A 14,814-nucleotide genomic window follows, 5' to 3' on the forward strand; every position below is an offset into this window, starting at 1 on the left:
ACAAAGGCATAATACCGACTAACACAATAATAAGAAAACACTCGTTTACCATAAAAAACATAACATGTGTATTTTCCATAAACATATGAAAAATGAGCTGTTATTGCTACAAGTTAAGTAAATACAAACACTAGGTGAAACATTAGCTCCTTTTTTATGGCAAGAAAATGTTAACATTTACATTACATTTGCTAAAACAATTAGATAACATTTTAGGTCATGAAAAAAAAATAAATACACATTTAGGTCATGAAAAAAATAATTCTACATTCTAATGTTGTCATAGTTTTGCATTAACATTCATTTTTAAAAAAAATTCTAGACGAACTAAAAAATATTTATGTCAATTGGAATATAATAATAATAAGGAACTTTATATTTATCACCTATAATATGTGATTCTACAGTTTATATTGTATTAAAAATGGAAGAAAATGCTGGGTTGTGGTTAAAATTTTCCAGTCCTCTCTGTTAAAACAAAATTTAATTTTAAGCAAGATGTATAAATTTACTTAAAAGATAAAATATATTGGATTACTTTATATCACATTACTTGTTTTTAACCAGTTAAAAAGTAAAGATAAAGTTTTTCAAACAAATATTCTCCAAAAAATTTCATAGATATTTAAATCTTTAGTGGATAATTTTTAGCTCTTAACCTGATTTTATTTTCTTCAACTTTTTTAGTATAACAAAAATTAAAAAGATTAAATTCGAGTAAAAATTTATCTTTTTTAGGCGGATAGGGTATATTGTTATAGTCTACAGAAACGTGATAACTTAAGTTTGTTTCTATACACCATTATCCTGTTCCTTATCTTTGTTCTGGTATGTTTGCACTTATGTTATAGTTCATAATATAGTAAAACCACGTGACAATTTATTCTTTTTTCAGTTACTGTATTTGCTAAGGTAAACTGGATTGATTGTTTAGGCCATGGTTAATGATTGGAACACAAAAATATGCTGCAAATGAGAATTGTTATTTAAAGTTGTTCACAAAACATTTTAAACGAAACGACATGCTTACTTAAGCTTGAACGTAGAACAACCCTTCCTCCACGTCCTTTAAAATCATATCCAAAGTTTCGTGAATAAAATCCTCTAAAGCTTCATTCTTGTAGACTATTTCACGCCTAAAGTAAGCTGTGCAGACTAATTCATTTTGAACTAAACACAAAATAAATAAGGTTAGGTAATATGTAAAAAATTAACTCTAATTTAGAGATATATTTACTCTTAATTTTATTTTTTACTATAATTTTAACATCTTTATAATACCTTACAAACGAATTGCCAATTCTATTCTTTAACTTAGGTAGATATTTTTATTTATTTGTTTCGTTGATTTAATTGAACATTGATTTAGATATGTTTATTTAAATTCTTACTGTTATTGTTCAAGGCGTTTTGATTTAGTTGAACTCTGAAAATGTACATAGTATTTTAATAAACAACTTTAGTTTAATAAAAAATATTTTATATTGTAATTACTGGGTAAGAATATTAGCCCTAACCAAAACATAAATTACAGACTATTTATAAACAAAAAAACTAATCAAAAAACCTAAACCAAGTTTAAATATTACCTTATTATAATAGACGGAATTTCAAAGTTGGTTTCCCCTTGCAAAACATGGCGCCTCAGATAGTTTTTGATTTGTATTTTCTAAATCATAAAAAACATACTATTTTCTAAATCATAAAAAAACATTGCACCGGCAGCGTGGTGTAGTGGTAAGAACACTTGCTACACCAAATATGGGGTCGTGGGTGACTCCACTGATCTCATGCTGTAGCACCCTTAAGTAAGGCGCTATAAACGGTATGAACTCCTGATGAGCCGAGACTTAATCGGCAGCATAATTATCAGGCAATTATAATTTATAATATCCCAAACTGCCACAGGCAACTCGAGACTTGGTCGGGGTAACTGATGTTACTCTATGTTTAACTCGGGCATTCGACTTTCACACATCGAGGATAAAAATACATACAAAAAAATACTAAACAAGAAAAAAAATAGTGTGTTTGTTGTCTCATTTGTTAAGGTCAGTAAACAGATGTAGTTATATGAACTCCTACATTTAAATTCTTTCCTATGATTTGCTTAAAGGGTTTCAGATGTAAGAGGTTTAATTAATACTGGGGGTAAACGTGTAACCTTTAAACCCCCTACAACAAACCTCTTTATATAAATTTCTACATTTAAAATTTTTCCCATGAACCTCTTTGGGAGTTTCGGATGTAGGAGGTTCAATTGATACTGGGGGTGAACGTGTAACATTTAACCCCCTACAACAAACCCCTTTATATGAACTCCTACATTTAAATTTTTTCCCATGAACCTCTTAGGGAGCATTAGATTTAAGAGGTTTAATTGATACTGGGGGTAAACTTGTAACCTTTAAACTCCCTACAACAAACTCCTTTATATGAATTCCTACATTTAAATTTTTTAATATGAACCTCTTAGGGAGCTTTAGATGTAAGAGGTTTAATTAATACTGGGGGTAAACTTGTAACCTTTAAACTCCCTACAACAAACTCCTTTATATGAATTCCCACATTTAAATTTTTTCCCATGAACCTTTTAGGGAGCTTCACATGTAAGAGGTTCAATTAATACTGGGGGTGAACTTTTAACATTTGAACTTCTTACAACAAACCACATACATTTAAACCCCTTTATATAAACCCCTACATTATTTTTTCTTAATTGCTTAGAGGGCTTCACATGTAAGAGCATTACATGATACTGGAAGTAACCTTATAACATTTAACTTCTTCATCTGAACTAGTTACTCTTAAACTACTTTATTTAAACTTTTGAAAACAATATAGGTTCAAGGGGTTTGGTTGTTAGAGGCTAAGATAAAGAGGGTTAAATGTAGGCAGTTGAAAAGGTTTAATTGTCTGGCTCTTGCTTGGAATATAATAGCTTTTTGTTTTAATTAAAATTTATTAATTTGTAAATTTTTACGCAAAAAATTATAAGTTTGTTCTAAACAGATTATAAATATATATTTTTGATTGATATATATTTTTGATTGGTTTTTAAATCGTACTTATAATTATTTAAGCATACAATTTCTCTAAATTTTTAGGGACATTTTAAATATACAAAATGTAGCTAAATTTAAAGCTTTTAATACAATTACTTTTATTTAAAAAAAGGACTATTGCTTTTATTTAAAATTGCTACTATTGCTTTTATTTAAAAATTTTAATACTATTGCTTTTATTTAAAAATTTAATACTATTGCTTTTATTTAAAAAATGGGATTCTAATTGCATTCAAATTGGCAAAAATAAATCTAAGTTAACCCTTAAAACCTGTCTTAACACGTGGTTTAGGCTCGAAACAATTTCATTGATTACTTTCTGGTATAGCATATAACGCACAATTTGTAGTTGTATTGTTAATAGTTAGTTTTTTATACCTGTGCTGGCTGGTTATAAAAGTATTTACATAATTCTGTTAGTTCATCAGGTATATCCATTTTTTATAAAATGACTTTATTTCCAAATTTATACTACAAAACTAAGTTTTAGTTTTTCGATATAGTTAACAAAGAAACTATTTTTTATCACGTGTCACCAGCGGGGACATTTGAGGATAAATTTTTTAACATTATTTTTTTTGTGTAAAGATTGTTAAAATTTAGTTTTAAATAAACAAAAATTTAAAATATTGCGATTTGCTAAACCAAATATTTTAAATATTAATTTTATTTCTTACCTGAATTTTTTCGTTTAAGTTTTCATATTTTATTCAATTTTCTCATGATTTAAAATAATATTATTTTAACTTTGTATATTTGGAAAATAATTTTTTTTTATAATAAGTTTGCTTTAAAACATTTATATTCCAAACAAGATATAAATGTTTAAATACTTTTAAAACGGCATATTTTATGACGTAGTAGTGGTGTAACAAACACACTCGCCAGTCAGGTATTTAAAAAAGTTATTAATAAATTTTAATATACATTGGCTAACTATTTAAAAAAAATTGGATCAAATTATTTTGAATTTTTTTACTTATTAATAATCTAAAATAATGTTAATTTTTATTATTTAATAAATTTTAACTAAGTTAATTTTTATTGAACTAAACTAATTTTAAGGTATACCCTAGCTAAAAAACGTAGATCATTTTATGTTTGTGAATAATTTTTATTTATTTTTATATTAGAATATATATATATATTTTTTTTTTATACACAAAATTCTTTCATTTAAAAATGCCAATGGTATAACACTGAGTAGTTACAATAACAAATTCTAACTGTTTAACTTGTCTTTACATGTCAATAATGACATTTGTCTGCATATTGTAACCAATATCAGATGAAGTTTCGAGAAAAGACTTGGTATATCTCAGGCGCAGCACGTTCTTTCGATAACTGATCGAGTAGAACTAGTACCTTATAAACACAACTTTAATAGAGTTTCACAAACCCTATTGGGTATTAATTTATGTATAGGTTTAATCGATATATTCAATAATGGGTTAAGTTTTCTTTAGATTTTTAATTCTTGTTTTATAGGGGTATCTTTTGTACGATAGTTTTGTGGACGTAAATTTATAATACAAGCAAAAGTGAATTTATAATACTATATTACAACTAAGAAAGGTTGGTGCCATTGACCGCTTAAAACCGAGTTGAAAAGTATTACGTTTGGGAAATTTTTTTCAAAAAACGCCCGACTAAATGACGATTTCAAATTTTTTATACAACAAAGTTATTTTTTTTAAATAAATCCGATATGCTTAGAGATATTTTCTTTCAAGCCACATTCAAACAGCTATAAATCTTTATAAACTAAAACATTAGGCTTTTTTTTTACTTTCAGCTTGCCTTTAATTTTTGCTAACGAAATTTAATATTTCGATGAAGAAAAAAAAAATAATAACTGATTTTTCATATATAAATGTATATGAGTTGTATATATAATTATATTTTGAATAGCCATAAACCAATGTTTATTGAAATAATATGTTGAGCCATTTTATTAGTCAGCCATAAAAATAACATTCTATTTTTTTGTTGTATGGCACTATTTTTTTTTCAAATTGATTAACTTGTATTACAGGGTTAAAATGTTAAATAAAAAAAATTTATATTCAAAATATTTCCAACTAACATATTCAAAGTTTTTGGGTAATAATTATACAATTCTTACCTTTTATTTCCATTACATTTTCTACTTCTTATATCCCAATTTTAATTTAGCATATTTTTATAAAATTTTGTTGTTCTAAAATTTTTATAGTTAAGTGTTGTCAATTGTGTCTAAAATCTGCGTTATATTTTTTAGTGTTAAGGTCTCAACCCCCTAAATTTATACTGGTTGCGTCCCAAAGCAAATTTGTTTGTAGTATTTTCACCTTTGGAGCAAATCAAATTAAACTTTTTGTTTCAAAAAGTTGCCGAAAACTTTATAACAAAAACTTTAAACCAAAAACAAATGAATCGTAAAACTAGTACCTTATAATATAAAAAAACTTTATTGCTTTATTGTGTACAATGACTAAATACATTAAAATAAACGTATGACAAGAATTAAAATTAAAATCGGGACTAACATTAAATTATTTATATATTTTTCCGACACATTAACTTTTTTTATAAAAAAGTAACTTTAATTTCTACCACTAAACATTTTATTTTTATAATTTTCATTATACGTAAAAATAAAGGAACATTTTGTAATGTACAGCCTGGTTAAATTACTATTATTTCCTTAGCCTATTCTTTAAAGAAGGTGTTTATTTCTGTTGTCTATGGATGGTTGATTTTTAAAATTACTAGTCTTCTTCTACCATATTCTTTAACGTATACCTTCTTGTTATTGTAAAACGTAAATACCTTCAGTTAGGCATAACCAAAGAACATATACAAACCAAACCCATGAAGGTAGAGTCTATTTTAATTTGGCCTAACAATTGTGAATTATTGCGTGTTTATAAATAAATTTCGTTTTTAACTTTTTTTATAACTTCTGCTAAGCAAATATTGTCAAAATTTTATATGTATACGTCATTTAAAAGAGAAATAGAAGTTTTCTTGTGTTCACCAAAAATGGGATTTAGTTGCCTAAACAAAGATTTTTATTTATTCAACCCAAACGGACTTTTTACGAATTTAAAGCTTAGGGTATATACTAGAACATAAACAGTTACCACTCTTGTACTTTTTTACCAACAACATATTTTCCATTCGGTTCATTTTTGTCTTTTAAAATCAAAGCTAGATAACCCAGGGTTTTAGCTCCCTCTTCTGGTGACTTAGTAGCCTGTGGTGAGGTCATATCAGTTCGAACCCAACCAGGACAACAGGAGTTGACCAAAACGTTGTCATGACCTTGTTGCCGTAGCAACCTTGCTTGTAATTTTGCCAAAGCCATCAAACCGAGTTTGGACATTCCATAGGGTGAACTAGGAAAACCACTTTTAACATGAGATTTACTCTCTGTTAGTTCAACAAACTTGTTCATTAAAGAGGCAAGCTCTTCTTCAGTAATGTTATCAGATCGGAATTTATCTTTAATCTCCTGTGAGCAGTATTTTAAGGCTGTGACGCCAACCATACTTGAAATATGGACAATCCTACCAAGATCTTTTATACTTGGAAGTAATATATCTGAAGTTCGAACGGTGCCAAAGTAATTGGTTTTAATTGTGTCCTTGGCTTGAGTGTATAGTGGAACTTTATCAGTTCGTTTAAACATAATTCCAGCATTGTTTACTAGCATATCTACTCCTCCATAATTAGAAATCATGAAGTCCTTTAGTTTTTCAATACTCTTACTATCATCAACATCAATTTGATGAAATCTAGGTTTAAGGCCTTGAGATTCAAGTTTTTGAATTGCTTTTTTTCCTTGGTCTTCCTTTCTGCATGTCAAATAAACTTGGCCTTCAAATTTCTTGCATAAAGATTGAACTATGGCATAACCGAGACCTTTTCTGCTACCAGTAACTACTGCGACTCTATTAGCAGTCATTTTTTATAATTTTGATGATATTTAAATTAACAAACAGAAAGAAAATAACTATAAAAAGAAAGTAAGAAAGTAAGAAAGTATCAGAAAAAAAAAAAACTTACAAAATGAAGTTCAATGTAATAATGTTATTTAAAATGTTGCGTTTTTAAAATTATTATATAATCATTTTTCTTACGTAACTCATTAAATTAGATCAGTAATAAATGGTGGAAAAACATAAAAAACACGTGCTGAGAAGGGTAAAAAAATTAAAGGTAATTTAAATGTTTAAATTTAATATTTTTATATATTTTACTAAAATTTTATAAGCAAATGTAGGCATGGAATTTATATGCAAAATAATAAAAAACCACAAATACATATTTTTTACACATTAAAATTTATTGATACAATTTGATAACATTTTATAGTGTTTAAACTTATGCACAAAAAGTAAAATTTCCAATTACTTTTCTATGGCTTTGTTGACAAACTAAAATGTGTTATATTTTTTGTTTACTTTTAGAAATAATTTAAAGTACACAAAAAAAACAAGATGTAAGTTGCTGGAAACTGAATAAAAATTTGGTTGTGAGAAATTACGCCGCAAAAATCCAGGGTTTATTATTTAAATATTTTAATTAAAAATTTGCGCACAGGACGGCCGTCAAATTTATAGTATTTTTAATTTTAGATGAATTTTTCGATATGAGGCACGTGTGCTCTGGAGTACAAAGAGCAATTGTGTTTGCTGCATGACCCACAATACGACCTCCATTATGACGTATTAAACGCCGTTGAGCCAGATCCACCATGTTATAAACTTCCAACTTTAACCAACCACACTTATCCTGAGTTAATTTTATTGAGTTCAGTTCAATTATTTACTCATTTAGATAACTACACAGCTGGTATGTGTGCAGTGGTTTACTTTTATGCAACTTGGTGCCCGTTTTCAATGAAGTTAGCCCCAGCAATTAACTCAATTGGTCACATTTTTCCAACTGTTCCAATATTTGCGGTTGATTTTGAAACCCAGTTAACATCAACAAATAACCACATAAGGTAAGTGAAAAAATATTTTATTTATTTACTATTTTATGAATGATTAAAAAAACATGAATTTTTTTAAACATTTATTTATCCTTGACATGGTAAGGTAAACTTTTTGACCTAAACATAGAGTAACATCAATTACCATATCCCAGTCTTGAGTTGCCTTTGGCAGTTTCAAATAATATTGATTATAATTGCTCCATTGTTAAACTGCTGATTAGGGTTGGCTCAGCAGGAGTTTATACTGATTATTGCACCTTACTCAAGGACATAATAGCATGAGAGCAGTAGGAATCTACCCAGGACCTTGTGTAGTGAAGCAAGTGTTTCGACTACTACACCTCGCTTTATGCTCTGTCTTTAAATAGACTATATATTATTGGAATTTTGTTTGGTATAAATAAGCTACCATTTAATTTGCCATACCCAATTTTGGGTCCCTTTGCAAGTTTGATAATAGTGCAAGTTTGATAATAGTTTGATATAAATGATCTACTAAGTTTACGCCTTGTATTATACATGATAGCAGTGGAAATTAAACTTAAGGATTGCTCGATGCCAAGCTACTTTAATTACTGTGTCATATTAACAGTAAAAATATTTATTACCATTTTGTTGATATTTTATTATTAATCATAACCTTAAATATTGCTGGTACTATTTGTTGTAAACGTAAGTTATTGTTAAAATTTCTTTATGTTAGTTTTAAAAATAAAAATAATTAAACTCTCTTTATTTGATTTGTTTTAGATTTGGAACACTGGCTTTGCCAAATTTGGTAATTTTTCAAGGACCCAAAGCTATTCTAAGATTTAACCAATCTGGTACTGATTTGGTTGATGTTATTAAATTTGTTCAACGGACAACTAAAGTCCTGGCAAAACCTATTGGTTATGTGGGGAATAATCTAACTTTAAAAAATCAAAATTTAAGTATTTTTAAAATAAGCGAAAAAGATTTTAAAGGTCCGATGCCGGTAACTTACAAACCAGAAACGGATTGGATGATGATTTTGTCATCTGTGTTTTTAATATATTTAATTTACTTTCAATTTAAACGAAAAAATGAGTAAAAATTATTTTACCTTTAATTAGGCCATGAAATTATTCACTAAATATTTTTAATTAACTTTTACTTTGTTGTTTTATATGTATATATAAAATCATGATTTTATTTAAAATGTGGGTATGTTTTTTTTACTCCATTTTTCTACAAAAAGGTAGGTGTTTCTCATTCTTTACTGAGGTCCAACTTTTGAGTTTGGCAGCTTATGAATTGATTTTACAATGATGTTGTATGCACGACTAGAAAATGTGTCTTCCATTTTTTTGGGGTCATTATTAAATGGGGATTTCATGGCATCTGACAAAAATGTTATATGTACTATGGTTACAAAATATCACACAAAACTACAAAATTTAACAATTTTGTTTGGTGTCTATTATACGATAAGGTATAGGCTAATTATATAAAGCCTAATAAGTTTTTGTGATGACACAAAAAATGTAATTATTTGGTTTTATTGCTGGCTAGTATTGACTCTAATTTTACTGCTGTCATTGTAGTACTACCGCACCAAGAGTTATAACTGTAATATACTGCTAATTTTGTAAATACGAATTGTGAAAAGGGGGGTGTTTAGCGTGCATTTATCTACAAAAATTATATCTTACGTACGCAGACCTGAACTGTGTTAACATTAATTTAGGCTGTTTTTGGTTTAATCTACTATAATACATTTACCTGTAAAAACGTTAAGCCCGCCTAGAAACGGATTAGGTGATCGAAAACTCAATGGTTTCGGACCTTCACACTGGCCCCGCGCTAAATAATTCTGATATCTTTTAAAATCAGGTGCTTTGTCTGATAACTTCTTACAAAAACTTGCTAATTTTCTTCCTGCAAAACTTGTAGGCTCTATTTTGAATAGCAATGGGTTAGAACCCCAAACTGTGTTATCAAATCCATTTTTGATAACACGAATTGAGTTTAAGTCGTTGGGTAAATCTTTTCCAGATACTTCTTCTCCACATGATTTGGCAGGGTATACTGCTGACGACATCTTTTTTCTATTGAAACCTGGTTAAAATTAAATCTATGTTTTATGGTTAAAGTAATATGTAAATTTAATGCAGTACACGATGGAGCTCTGTTTGCGTCGTCCGCCAAGTTTATAAAATGCTGAATGAAAGGAATTTATAAAACCTTACCCTAATCTTTCTTTGTACATTCCGCCCTTTATTTATTTTTGTACTACTCGTTTAAACCAGCGGACGACGCTAATGGAGCTCCTAAACTTTAGTTAAATATCCCATCCTAAATTCAAAATGAGTGCGTTGTTTATAGAGTTAAAATTCATCTAAATATCTACTTCAAAAGTACATACCGTGCTTTTAAATTTTCAAAATAACTGTTAGATGTCAGTCAGTCAATTTAAATTTTTTTGTAATATACAAGGTTTGGATTTTGCCTGATTTATTTGTTATTGTTACATCATATAGGCCAACCCATAACAAATTGTATTTATAAATATGGTTAAAATATTAAATTAATAAACTAATTAATGAAAAATGTAAAAGTATTTTTGTTTTGTATAAAAAGAAAATATTTTTTTTCTTTGTAATACTTTTATTCACACATAAATGATAAAAACAAAAAGGGATTTTAACTTCTATTTCTATTTTAGTTCTGTTTAAATTATAAATTAAAAAGTAACCACTTATGAAAGCAATACAATTTTTATTTATTATACACCTTGAAACTTTAACGAATATAAATTTATAATTTAAAAAAATAATATTAACAAAAAATACAGCATATTTATAGCATTTTTAATTTAATAAAGAACAGCCTCCGTAAAATAAAGCACTTTTTAAGTTTAAAATTAAATTTTATTTAAGCTTTAAACGCAGCAAATGCCTAGTAGCAGTGTTAGTTTTGTTATATTAAAAATTATAGTTATTTTTAAACTGTTGTTCCAGTATTATAGTAACTGTAAACCGAACCTTTAGAAAAGCATTTTTACAAAGGCACTTTTTCAAAAAAATAAATACCAATTTGATTTAATACAATCAATATCACGTGGCTATTTATGAATTATGACTTTACTTTTGACTAAGCGGACAAGATAGTTAAGTTAAATTAAAACAAACTTTAAGAAAAAAAAATAACCCTTGCTAGGCATTTGGCCAGTTTTTATAATCATGAAAGTATGTGCAACCTAAGTTATATCACTTCAACACTTCTATACTATATACAATGATACGTTAGCTAGCATTAAAACAGAAAAGTTTTACAAGACATACATTTGGATGCTAAAAGTCAGATGAACACACGTTGCATTTAACTGAACAGAAAGAATAATCCACTGTTAAGGTCATTCATAATTCCTTCAATTGCTTGTTCAATAAAATCATTAATGGGTTCATTTCTGAAGGCAATTTCACGGTGGAACCCGATAGCAAAATCTAAAATTACAAAAACAAATAAACCTGTTGAGTTATTAAAGGTTACTTAATCAAGGTTCACATACTTGGTCTTTTTTTAAATCTTTGTTTTTGATGTGGAAAGTCGACTTTACGGCCTAAACATAGAGTAACATCAGTTACCCTGACCTAGTCTCGAGTTGTCTTTGACAGTTTGGAGTATTATAGATCATAATTGCCCAATTTAAATTGCTAATTAAGTATTGGCTTAGCAGGAGTTCATATACCGTTTATAACACCTTACTCAAAGGTGCTACAGCATGAGAGCAGTGGGAATTAAACACACAATCTTATGTGGTATAGCAAGTGTTTATGCCACTACACCATGCTTTTAGACAAAGACAATAACTCAAATAGAAAAATAGATGATAAAATGTTATATATATTTACATATTTTACCTAATCTTTGGCTATTGTGGGGTCCATCGCTAAAACGATTGTTGCCAAGCTGACCAGAGTCACTAAATAACAATTTATATTTTGCAACACAGAAGCAATATTTTTATAATTGGTCTATCTCACATAACTTTATTCAAAATATTTTTTAGAGGGCTTTTAAGCAAAGGAAATACTTTATAAAAAAGTTGTGCGCTCTTACCTTAGTTTGACAAAAAAAAATAAAAATATTTAGTTTCAACTTCAAAAAAAATGTTAATTATTCTTTAAATGTTTATTATTGTCTTACCTGAAAACGTAAATCACAACCGAAAAATTATTTTGGCCTTGTAAGATTGGCGCACTAAGAACATTTCTGAATCTTTCTATCTACAAACAAATTATAAACTCGGTTAACTACTTTAGAACTGTTCTATATTCTGAAAAAAAAGATTTTACCTCTGTTTCGCCAATATTTAAAGTTACATAGCGGCCTATTTGAATTAAAAGTGACATTTTTGTAATTAATTTAGAAGATAGAAGATATTATGTACGTATAAAACAAAATAATTATAGAATAGGGTAAAAACTTTTTGTTTCGTTTAAAAAAAAGTTAGTGCTAATATAAAATTTTTTGTGTTAATATTAATAACATTTCAAACGATGTTAAATTTAAGATTAAAATATTAAAAATATACTAATTTAAAATAGAAGCGTTACAACTAATCACGTGACTGCGAAATTAATCACGTGGTTGCGACGATTGAAACGCGGGTATTTAAATTTTTGATAACAAATTGATTTTGTTTTGTAATGACTACAACAAAATTAAATGTTAAAATAAGACAATTATTTTAAAGCTATAAAAAAATAATATATTAAAAAAAAAATTATATAAAATATTGAAAAATATAAAAAATATTGAATATTAAATAAAGAACAAAGACAAAAAATACGAACGCGAAGTATACTCGCCGCTATATGGCATAGTTTCAAAAAAATACGCAGTTAAATAATTTTTAATATTAAAATGACTTTTTTTGTAATAAATACAGAATTAATTTAAATGTTAAATATAATACAATTTTTTTCAAGTTATTAAAAATTAATTATCTATATTGTTTGTTGAGTGTTTATAAATAATATTTTGTTTGAAAATAATTTTCCGTCATAAAATTTATTTTTTTAAGTTTTAAAGTAAATAGTTGTTGTCACTCTCAGGTATATAATACTTCAAATATTTGTTTTCCTTAAATTATTTCTAAACTTAAAACTTACGTTGTTACAAAATTTCTTCTATAGAACCTAACTTATATTGAAAAACTTTCACAATAATTTTAAACCTATATCACTTACTATACCAGATCGTATCATGATTCTTATGTAGATGTGTCATGTTACTTGAAAAAATTTAACATTTGTTTGGTAACCTAGAACAATGCCAGGCAAAAACAAAACAGGAACATCATTGTTTTACACATTCTCAAATTTCCCAAACAAAGGATTTTAAGTTTTCTAATTTAATAGGGTTCATTTTAGCAATATTGATTTTCTTGAAGGCTTTACAGTCAATGTATATTCAACCCAGGCTATCACCGTTGTTAGCGTTTATATGAAAAACCTCTAATATCTACTCTTATGCCAAGAGTTAACAGATAGCTTATCGCCTTATGTTAACCCTTAACATCCGATTACTTATTCTAAAAAAATAAACAAAAGCACGCTATTTCACTGTTACAGTTTGTAGATATGGGTTTTTACTAGGCATTTGTGGAAAGCATCGGGTACAAATTAGTTTGAACAAAAATGAAATTAGTTGAAAAGTTAATGCTCTTCGATTTATGACATTTCTTATAATACAAAGATATGCCTAACAACTGTTTTTACGGTTCTGAATTTGTTACTTAATAAAAGTTGCGGGTATTACGTGTTGCAAAATATTGTGATTACTAATGAAACTTTATTCATACATGGCCAATACTTAAGTGGTTTAGAAATTTTTACGTATTATTTTTAGATCAAGTAAACTGCATTAGAATATTGCCTTATCAGATTAAATAACCCACAGTGATTTATTTTAGCCTTTACTCGATTTAAACAAAATTGCCCGCTTGGTGTCAGTAAAATAGCATTTTGGTTTTTAAGCTCAGCTGTAAGGTTTTTTTTTTAATCCGGTAGTGTGGTGAACCGATCATGGCGTCGAACCACAAGCTAAAAGGTTTGGGTTCGAGTGGCACCAATACCACGCTATTCACTCTTGAGTCCGGGGTTTACGAATACCTCAAACACGTCATACCCTTTCCAAATAAAACACGTCATACCCTTCCCCAATAAAAACATTTTAACCACACAGGCTTACCTAATAAAAATATCAAAAACCTATTCTCTTAAGAGGATGGGGGAAATGGGAAAATAGATATCTTGTACCAGTCCCATGTTAAACAGTGTTAACAGTTAGTCTATTCACTTCTTATATTTATCAAGTCTTGTTAAATTACAGTTTTATTTGGGTACAGCTTTAACATGGTGACTTTACTTCTAGCTACTGCAATAAATCACTTTTTCTCATAATTATTGGGCACTTCTAATTTAAATTGATTTTTAACTTATGTTAAATAAATATTAATATACTGTTGTAAAACTACTTTTTAGCTAAACATTTTGCTTTGATTTTATTTTAAAAATTAAACAAAGAAAAATATATATATACATATATCTAAAGAATTTAAAAAAAATATCTTGGTAAATTTCAGCTTTTACAACTTGAAAAGCTAAGCATTCCTTCGATCCCGTTCCTTTTCCGCCCTTACCTAATAAATTGAACAAAATTTTGTTTTAAACAAAGTGGTTATAGTTTAAATTTAAGTTAAGATTTTATAGTATTTGTAAAATAAATAAAATATTA

At 27.7% G+C, this 14,814-nt stretch overlaps 2 long non-coding RNA genes and 1 pseudogene across 2 annotated transcripts; all 3 read right to left on the minus strand.

Moving 5' to 3' along the window:
• Positions 1-5,373, minus strand: LOC145763636 (uncharacterized). Its single transcript, XR_014288443.1, has 5 exons — positions 5,191-5,373; positions 1,590-1,669; positions 1,392-1,426; positions 1,031-1,170; positions 1-468 (listed from the first exon to the last, which is right to left on the minus strand). It is a non-coding gene; the product is annotated as an uncharacterized LOC145763636 (long non-coding RNA).
• Positions 5,374-6,186: 813 nt separating this feature from the next.
• On the minus strand, positions 6,187-7,014 carry LOC145742217 (carbonyl reductase [NADPH] 1 pseudogene; annotated as a pseudogene).
• A 3,797-nt stretch (positions 7,015-10,811) lies between these two features.
• Positions 10,812-13,321, minus strand: LOC145763557 (uncharacterized). Its single transcript, XR_014288433.1, has 4 exons — positions 13,188-13,321; positions 12,220-12,299; positions 11,934-11,995; positions 10,812-11,516 (listed from the first exon to the last, which is right to left on the minus strand). It is a non-coding gene; the product is annotated as an uncharacterized LOC145763557 (long non-coding RNA).
• Between the last annotated feature and the right edge of the window lie 1,493 nt (positions 13,322-14,814).

The sequence above is a fragment of the Corella eumyota genome, chromosome 1 (assembly GCF_963082875.1).
Source record: "Corella eumyota chromosome 1, kaCorEumy4.1, whole genome shotgun sequence".
Classification (NCBI taxonomy): Eukaryota; Metazoa; Chordata; class Ascidiacea; order Phlebobranchia; family Corellidae; genus Corella; species Corella eumyota.